This window comes from Cupressus sempervirens, chromosome 3, assembly GCF_028749045.1.
Source record: "Cupressus sempervirens isolate cs-2001-9-10 chromosome 3, ASM2874904v1, whole genome shotgun sequence".
In the NCBI taxonomy this organism is placed as follows: Eukaryota; Viridiplantae; Streptophyta; class Pinopsida; order Cupressales; family Cupressaceae; genus Cupressus; species Cupressus sempervirens.
The window spans coordinates 278,177,873-278,187,895 of NC_143120.1; positions in this window are offsets into that span (position 1 = coordinate 278,177,873).

Here is a 10,023-nt window from a genome sequence, read left to right on the forward strand (position 1 = left end):
TATTTTCTTTTCTTTGTCCAACAATTTGAACATCATTCTTTAAGTCATTATTAGTCTCAAAGAAAAATTCAATATTGTCTTTAATAGGTTTAGGATTATCTTCTTCTTTATCATAAATATAATTCAACACTCTCTCTTTAACTCCAAAATTTTCAACTACTTTCACATTTGCACACTCAACAATTATCTTGGTTCTTTGATTAAAACCTCTATAACCTTTTCTTTTCAATGAATAACCAAGGAACATACCTTCATTGCTTCTTGTTTTAAACTTAACAATATCATCATCTCTCTTTATGTAACACTTCTAAAAATTCTTAAATACTTTAATAATGGTGCATGTCAAAAGTATAACTCATATGGAGTCTTTTTTGTACCTTATCTTATCTATAGTATATTCATGGTGCATGTGTTTGTGTTGACTACTTCTCTCCAAAATGTCTTGGATACATCATTTCTCTTTTTGCTTCAGTTATACATGTTCCTTCTTTCTGCAATCTTATTTTGTTTAGGGGTCTTAGGTGTTGCTAGTTGTCTCTTAATGTCATTTTATTCATAAAAGCTTTTGCCAAACTCTCTTGAGGTAAACTCTCCATGTCCATCTTATCTTAAACATTTTATCTTTACTCTAGATTCATTCTCAATGTTATTCTTAAACAACTTAAAATTTTCAAATGCCTCTAAATTTTCTTTAAGAAATGTTACCCACATCATTTTAGTGAAATCATCAACAAAAATCATAATGTACCTTTCACCATAGGATCCTCTTGTTCTGGTAGGACCACTCTAAGTATGAACAATATCCAATTTCATTGTTGTAGTGAGCTTCTCATTGGGAAAATAAACTTCTTCTACTTAGCCACAATATATTATTTGCAATCAATATTAGTAGGATTCATGATTCTATGCAAATCTTTCATAGAAAATGTACTACTAGCCATCACAATGTTATCAAAGTTTATATGATAAAGCCTTCTATGCCATAGCCAACTTTATCCACTTTTACAACTAGACAAGTCATCTATGTAGGGTGCAATTGAAACACATTACCTCTGGATCTTGTACTAGTTCCAATCAACTTACCATCTTTATCCTTGATGATGCAAGTCTTCTCTATGAATTGTAACTCATAACCTTTATCAACCAATTGTCCAACACTTAGAAGGTTATGCTTTAATCCATCAACAAAATAAGCATCATCAGTGTTAGTCTTTACTGTATATGAGCAATGTTAGTATGTTAATAGAAACCAAATTTAAATAAAGCTTCTACAAACTAAACAAAATTCATAAACTTCAAGATAGACTAAGATGAGTTCTCAATTGAGAATATGAGCCATTAATGGGCTCTCCCAATGAGAAGCTCTCTTGTTGAGTAGCTTTGTCTAAATAGATAGGATGTATGCTCAAGCTTTATGCTTCAAAAAGGGCTTCAAATGGAGTTGGAATTTGGGTGTGAGTGTATGGTTTTGATGTAAAATGGCTTCTTAAAATGGAATTATGATTTTACTTCATGGATTGTGTTATTTTGAAAATGGGAAGGATCCAATTTATAGGCAAGAGGCTTGAGGGATTGAGGGCTAAGATGTAAGGATGGGAAAAAGCTCATGAAGGGCTCAGATTGCATGAGAGGAGAGCACATGGATTGTGCTTCCTTACAGCCAATCAAAGAGTGACACATGTCACATGGTGAGAGGATAGAAGAAAGGGGAAGGATGAGTCAACAAAGGAGGCTCAAGGGATAAAATTTCATAAAGACCCTCATAATGGCTTGTAAGAGTAATAAAAGGGCTTTGGAAGAGTCATTTATGGCCTAGTGGGCTTCATAAAGTTTTATGGTTGGGATATTTTGAGGGAGATGAGAGGAATTTTGACTTGGGTTTGATTAGGAAGGTTTTAAGCTTGCTTAGGATTGTGCAAATGATTAGAGGATGGTTTAGGATTAGGTTAGGGATAGGCAAGTGGATGGCATTTAATGAGGGTGGGTAAAGGAGGAGATATTTGTTAACTTTGGCTTGGGTTAGTAAGTCTTAACCCATGTTTAGAGAATGTGACAAGGTTAGGAGGGGATTAGGATTAGGTTTAAAGACATCTTCTAGAAGAGTCTAGACTTTGGATGAGGATAAAAACTTTCTAGAATAGTCTAGAATTTCCTAGGATGAGGATAAATTAGATTTTTAGGAAATAAATAAAGTTTTATTTATTTCAAGGGTTTGGGTTGAGGAGATATTTATTAAAACTTTATGAATAAACATGAGGATTAATATTTAATCTTAATTAAATATTTTGAGTTGGGATTAGGGGTAGGAAATGATGGGATTAGCCTTTAATCAAAATTAAAGAAGGATTAGAAGATTTTGGAAGAGGTTAGTGGTCTTAAGGAAATTGGCCAAGTTTTGGGCAAAAAATAAATTTTTTATTTATTTTGAGTTTTTTGGTCAATTTATTAATTAAATAATTAATAAATAAGGAAATAATGTTTAAATAAGATTTAAACATTTTTGGGAGGGATTCCTTAATTAAATATTTTTAATTGAGATAAAGGGATTTAATGGCATAAAAATTAATTAATTAATTAATTAAATAATTAATTAATAAATGATGATGTCATCAGAAATTTTTCAAAAAATAAAAATACTTTATTTTCTAAAGGTTTTTAGGTGTCTACATTTACATCAAGAGTAATATATCATATTCTCATAATAAGACAAGCTACATTGTTCCTAACACTAAAAATTCCCCCATCATGATTTTTGAACTTATAAAACTTATTCATATCTCTAGTCATATGATGTGGACATCCACTATGTATAATCCAATCAGATTTCTTTTCAACTTGTAAAACTAGGGATTTTTCTTCTCTAATTTCATTTCTAGAATTCTCTTCTTTTATAGCCAAAAATCCTAATTCATCATCACTTTCACTTTGAACTCTTTCCTTGGACTCATCATGTCTTCATTTTTATTCAAACAATCTCTACATCTTCTAGTTTTAAAATTCTTCTTATATGTCTTCTCTCTTTTAGGATACTTAGAAACATAATGACCAAATTTATTGCAAGTACAACATTTAAAATTATCTTATCATCTAGTTTTCTTTTTACAAGAAGTTAAATTCTTTCTTCAATTCTTCTATCCCCTTAGATCAGGATCTACTATTGCTAGCATAGTCTCCACTGGTGCTTGCACTTCTTGATAAAGAAGGAAAAACACTAAAAGTTGTTCTACTCTGGGTAATTCTCTAGATTTCTTGAATCTTACTTCTATTCCTTCCAACCTTCCAAGTAAATGCTCTTTGCTAAATTTCTCAGTGCAAGGTATCACTTTCTCAATCAGCTTTGCTATTTATCTGGATAGTAGTGTCAATATCTTCAAAATCTTCCAAACAATCTCATCTTCCTCTTTAGATCATTGACAAGACTTAATTCCTAGATATTCTACCAATATAGATTCTTTCAAATTTATCTTCCATCATTTAGCATCTTGAGACAAACATATCCATCTCTATAGTCTAATTCTTTTAGCATGCTTATCACCTTCAAAATTAGATTGTTAGGCTATCCATATTTTATGAGATGTCTCTGGTGATTTTACTTGACTATATTCCTTTTTAGGAAGATCTGACAATAATATCTCTTTGACAAGCATATTGCACATAAATAGATCTCTTTCAACTTCACTACATTCCTCAAGTTTGTTCTCTTCCACAATCTCCTCTTTCCTTATTATTAGCCAATATCCTAGACCCATAAATAACAAATGAGTCTTCATCTTCTCCTTCTAGTTGTCATAGTTAACTCCATCTGTTAGGATTAACTACATACATTAATAATAGTTACAAGAAAATATAACCAATATTAAAAATAATAAATTGCACAGATGAGAACACAAGACACAAAGATTTAATGTGGTTCACCCAATCCCTGGGCTACATCTACCAACAAAAAGTCCAATATTATTATCTAGTGATAACAATTTACAATCCTATATAGCTCAATACAATCCCAAGTAACTATAATATTGTCATACATTATGAGATCCCTAATGCTAAACCATTTTATACAAGTTTTTCCTTTTATAAAATTAGGACTAGAATAAGTCATCCAAGAGAAAAATAATAGTCAATTCCTTTTACATGTTCAGTGAGTAATTTTTGGCTTTGGGGGAGTTTCCTCCAAAAACCACCGTGGGGGTGTTTCCTCTTGACCCCACACTATACTATGATAGGGAGCACATATAGGGTATTTCCTGTGGAGCCTACAAGAGGTTCTACTCCTTGATCCTATCTTGGGGCTACTGCCCCAATCCCCCATAGAAATAATTTGGGGGAAAACCATGCCAAATAAACCTCAAAGTCTAATTAGGCTCCACATTACAATAATCTCCCACTTGGAAATTGATCAAACTCCAAAATAATAACCTCCCAATTGGAGAATGATCATAGCACCACTAAACCTATAGCTGCCACTTGAATATAAACTGCCCTAGTTTTTTTCTTTTTTTTTTCTTTTTTCTTTTCTAGATGACCAATCGAAGTTGAAGAGGAGTTCAACTTCTCCCTTTTTACTTCCTTGGTAAACATAATTGTTGGATTATCATTTATATGAGTCTTCTCTAATTTTAACTATATACATCATCCAACACTAACCAAATGAAATGGTACCACAACTAGATTTGTTTTTTCTTTGAATGTAGAGAAGAATTCTTTGCAAGATGAATGGAACTTTGGCTATCTGTGAACAAATAATTATCCCTCTATTGGTATCTAGATTATTCCATGGAGAACTAAAACCATATCATCTCCTTGGCAGCCTTTGTAGTAGAAACATACTCTTCCTCTATAGTGGATAAAGCATTCACCTTCTATAACTAAGAAACCCAGCTCATTATTGCCCCACCAATAGTAAATGCATAACCTATAGTACTATGTCTTGTATATATATCCCATGCCAAATTTGAGTCAACATAGACCTATAAATTAGTAGTATAGCCCCCAAAATGTAAACACTTACTATATGTTACTCTCAAATATCTAAGAATTAGTTTGACTACATTCTAATGCTCAGTTCTAGGATGAATCATATACTTTCTAACAACTCCCACTGCATATGGAATATTTGGCCTAGTACATACTGTTGGTGTTTGAAAATGCTAGAGGATTTCCAATTACCCAAATGAGAAACTGACATATCTAGGGGCAACTAACTCCCATTTTCAACATACCATTTCAGACACTGGGCCAACTATAAGGCTTGACTCTTCTTCACTTCAAGCTTTGCAAAACCTAGACCAGTGAACCTTAGATTCAATCAATATCGTACAAGTGTAAAACATATCCCTGAATCTATTTACCACAAATTTTACCCTTATTTCTCCTAATAACTCATGAAATGACACAGATCTATAGTAGCTAAATGCAAAGCCATGAATCTCATAAGCTGAGTGAGGGCATTCTATTATAGCTCTTCAACATAAAATGTAAAGATGATTTGAATTTAATTTGATTTTATGTGGGTGGGGAAAGGGGATGAAAACCAGATATGAACACCAAACTTATGATCCTGTAGCTGATTAGTGCCTAATCTGTTGGGAAAATTCATAAATCTCCCTCATGCATTTTGGATATCTGATACTTATTCATATATTCATATATATGATCTATCCATTCACCTTGTAAATAGGCATCAATTTTCAACTTAAATCTCATTCTTACCTGATATCCCCCTCAATCAACCTGCAACCCTATTGAGTCTCTAAAGAATTTACATAATTCCTTGAATTACAAGCAACAATGAAGCAACATACAACCTTAAGGGACTTCAACTATGATCTAAGCTCTTTGTTCAAAGACCATAAAACATCATAGCTCAACTGAGAAAGGAGACAAGATTTAAACTAAAACTAAACACTTGTTCTTTGTATTGATTTCCTTGAAATAATACATGAAAATGAATGAAATTGACTCATAAACAACCTAACAAACCAAACTATAAATTAACAAATGTTTTCATACAAGAGAGAGAATGGCGGGAATGAGAAATTGATGGGATGGGAAGGGGGTATCACAGTCAAAGCAAAAGCTTCATGGTCTGGAACTAGGACATCCCAGATCTTCCATTCAGAGTTCATCAATTCCAAGGCTAGTTCTACTAAATGCCTTCATTCTAGAGAAACTTTCGAATATTCCAACCCTTATAATGAATGAAAGAAAGAAAGATATAACAAGAAGTGAATTCCCAGATCTGTTATGCAATTGACATCTATCCACTTGAAATTCAATCTCCTATAACTAAATAACTTCTTTCTCTCTTCTCCCATTCTAATCTAATTTGGTTTCATCATTTTTTTGTTATTAATTTGCAAATATCTTTGTTGAAATGATGAAAACTTGTTGAGTCATAAAAATATCTGATAACTTCATGAAAATGCTAGTGAAATCTTGATTCAATTGACTTGAAAGTGGTTACATTCAGCCCCAAACTACATTTTCACTATCTATTACTGATCTTGTAATTGCATTTTTAATTTTAACTCATCCCACTGAGAAGGCCCCAAATTTCACATTTTTGGCTATAACTTGAACCCATGAATTCATGTGCAGAAATGAACTCCATAATCAGAAAGTTCATTTTCTCACGATTCTAGTGATATATAACATCACATATTTAGCCTCTTGAAAATGCCCAAGAAGTCAGTTTGAAAATCACCCCTCTAGTAGAAGACTCAAGCATGCAACTTTGACATTTCAAAAATTTACCATTTCCTAAAGTTTAAACTTTAGAAAAATACTTCTTTAAATTTGAAAGAAGTCTACACGTCCGCACTTTTGAAAAAATAATTTAAAATTATTTTTTATAATTTTCAATTTCTTACCCTAGCCTTCAAATTTTGGGTCAAACTATGTTTGACCGAGCCTTTTCTACCACGTAGCACTCCATGATTTGTCCACCTCTACATTAGGTGCCACATCATAATCTTGAACACAATGCCATGTCACCACTCTTGAGACCCACTGACATGTGTCAGCATCTCGCAATCCCACATTCCTTAATCAGTGAGCATCTTTGTAATGCGGGGGTGCACTATTCGTCCATCTCACCACATGGTGCGATCCTATGCATCCACCTGAACTTGCACATCTCTACCACATCACTGACAACTAGGACCCACCTGCCACATGTCAAAATCTCACAATCCTTCTTTGTTTAACTGGTGAACACTTTGGAAATGTGGGTGTGCACGCACCCTCGGATCTAGACACGTGTCTGCATCTAAACACATCCTAATTTTTGGTTCCACGCCATCTTTCTTCCATCTTCATTCAAAATTGTGCTTGATGTCATGCTGACATCACCTCTAGGTCGAGTACATGGGGCTCTCATACACGAGAAGGCAGCTTACAAAAGCCCTCTTTTTTTGAGTTACAATAGGCTTGTAATGATTTGTATTTAAAAACTCAAAATCTCTTTCCCATAAGGAATATGGGATAAAAAAATTTCAAAGCTTTCCCTTAGTCTACATGAATGACTTCCTCTTTTACAACTGTGAGAACAACTTCTTTCAATTGCATGGGCTAATCCTTTATGCATACACAATCTTCTCATACTATCTTTTGTATCGACTTCCACATGACTATTGATGGGCATTCCCTCTATACGTGATCTCCCATGGCATTGTCATCTTTCTTTCATGGTTTCCTCTATTCTTGCATTGAGTCACAGCCTTTTTGTTTGGTGAGAATTCCTTTTAAGTGTGGTCAGCTCCTCCATTTAACATTTCTAGGTGTGGGCTTTTCTTTTCTTGTCTTTGTAGATCTTTGCCATGGCTTTTCTCTACCTACGGCCTCTAAGCCCCTGTCATGTGGTTTGAAAACTCTTGGCACCTTCTGTGTTAACGTGGACTAGCCTTTTCATGTCCTATGTTGGTCTAAGGCTTCCCTTTTTATGCTTTGTTCTCTTTGAACTACCCTGTTTTACATTTGTATCTGCTCTTTCTACTAAAATGTGAATTGTTCCTTATGATTTCATTTCTAGCCAGTGGGATTCTCTTGTTGCTGGTCTTCTACCCTTGACTTTTAATGCCATCTCTGCTCCTTTGTTTCACATGGGAATTCCCTTGCAAACATAATTCTTTCCCTCCTGCGCTAAGACTTACCTATGTTTGATAATGCCATCACATGCCTCCTTTGCATTTGTTCTTTTCATGTGTGTGAATCTCCCTTTTTAGCTGATGACTGCTCCCTCAATGGCTATGGCTGACTTGGCCTACATAAGCTTTCTAATCATGCATGAGCTACTTCAAAAACCATGAGGCATGGATTCAAAGTTCTATCCCCTACTTTCTTGGTGTGAATATTTGCATATGACATCCAAGTGATGCTTGTCTTTCATACATTTTTGTTTTTTGAATCTACAACATTCATTCCTCCCTTGTTGGCTATGGGTCACTCTAGTGATGGCATGGATTGTATGAGGCTCTGGCAAACTGTGCAATAGTAGCAGACATAAAAATTGTCGCATTTCCCTCCCAATCCTGCATGAAAAGCTTTTCTATGCCACCTAAAGGAAAACCAAGCTCAAGAAATTGATTACATCTATGCTTAACCTCCATCTCAAGTAAATGGGCCAGCTTGGCTACAAAATCTCCTCCATATGCTCTAAAGAGCTCCTTGAGTCTCAATAGTGATGCAATATGAGGATTGGCCTAACTAACAATAAAGTGGTTGACATTGAACAGCTCCTTGAGTTGCATCATGGGAAGATCACTCTCAAGGCTTCCATCTCTCCACTTTTGCATCCTAATGCCCGATGATGACTCATCAGGACTAGCCTGAAATGGGCTTTGTATGTTCCCTCTTAATATTGTTTTTCTTAAGCATCAAAACATTCCTTATGATTCTATTTGTAACTTCAATAATTGACATTTATTATTTGGTAAGGACAAACAAAAAATTCTTGTAGCATGAAAATTTGCATCATGGTTGAACTAATTAGAGAAGAGTGTCGAGCTAGAAGCATAGATGGAAAATGAAAAACTTCATCTTTTCCTTTAGTTGATGTTTTAAACATCTCTTGTAAGGCATCTAATGAAACTAACTTCTTTTATGAGGACTTTAGAAACATTAGTTCAAACACCACATTTTGCATTGTAAATTTGCCCTTTCAAAACTTTTGATTTGCACAAAATCTTCATTAATTTGATGGAATCAGTCAGACCCCAAAGTGGGTCTGGCTTAAAAAAATTTCATTTTCAAACAACTAGATTCTTAGATTGATCCACTGATAATTTTGAACTGATTAAAAGCAAAAATCTTTCACTGAATTATCTTTACAAGCTCACTTTATCACTTATCTACAAACTATCAAATTGGTGCCAGAAGGTCAAGTGACTGGCCTTAAAAACTGACCAGAACATCTGATCGAGCTCTGAAAACTAGCACACTGACTCTTTGTTATGCATACTTGCATCCTATCGAATCTCATCTCATGAAAAATTTGAGGTCAAAAGATATTGACCATCAAAGTTGATCTCTTAGAATTACTTGCAAGAAAATATGTCAGAAAATAACAAACTGGATTTGTAATTGGCCTTGAAAACTGGGCAAATGAACACATGGGGAAATGAAAACTAGGACACTAGTTCTTTGTCATGAGGAGAATATGGATCTGCGATATGGTCTTGTGAAAAATAACAGGATGCAAATAGAAAGTGGTCAAAGTAGGCTACTTGGATTTGCAAACTGGAAACATTGACAAAAGGTGATTTTTGGAAATGGAATGGACTTGGAAAAGTGTGAAAATGGATTCATCAAGACTCAAAAATTGACACACTTGGAGTATTTTCAGTACACAACACAATGGTACAATCCATTTGATCTAGGCAATAATAGATCTCAAGTTAATCATCACAAACAGGGCTACCAAACAAATTTGCATATGTTATCACTAGTAAAACTTTAGAAATTACGTTTGGAATCTTGTTTGAAAACTAATCAAACAGATTTGTCATAAGCTAAAACTTGAAA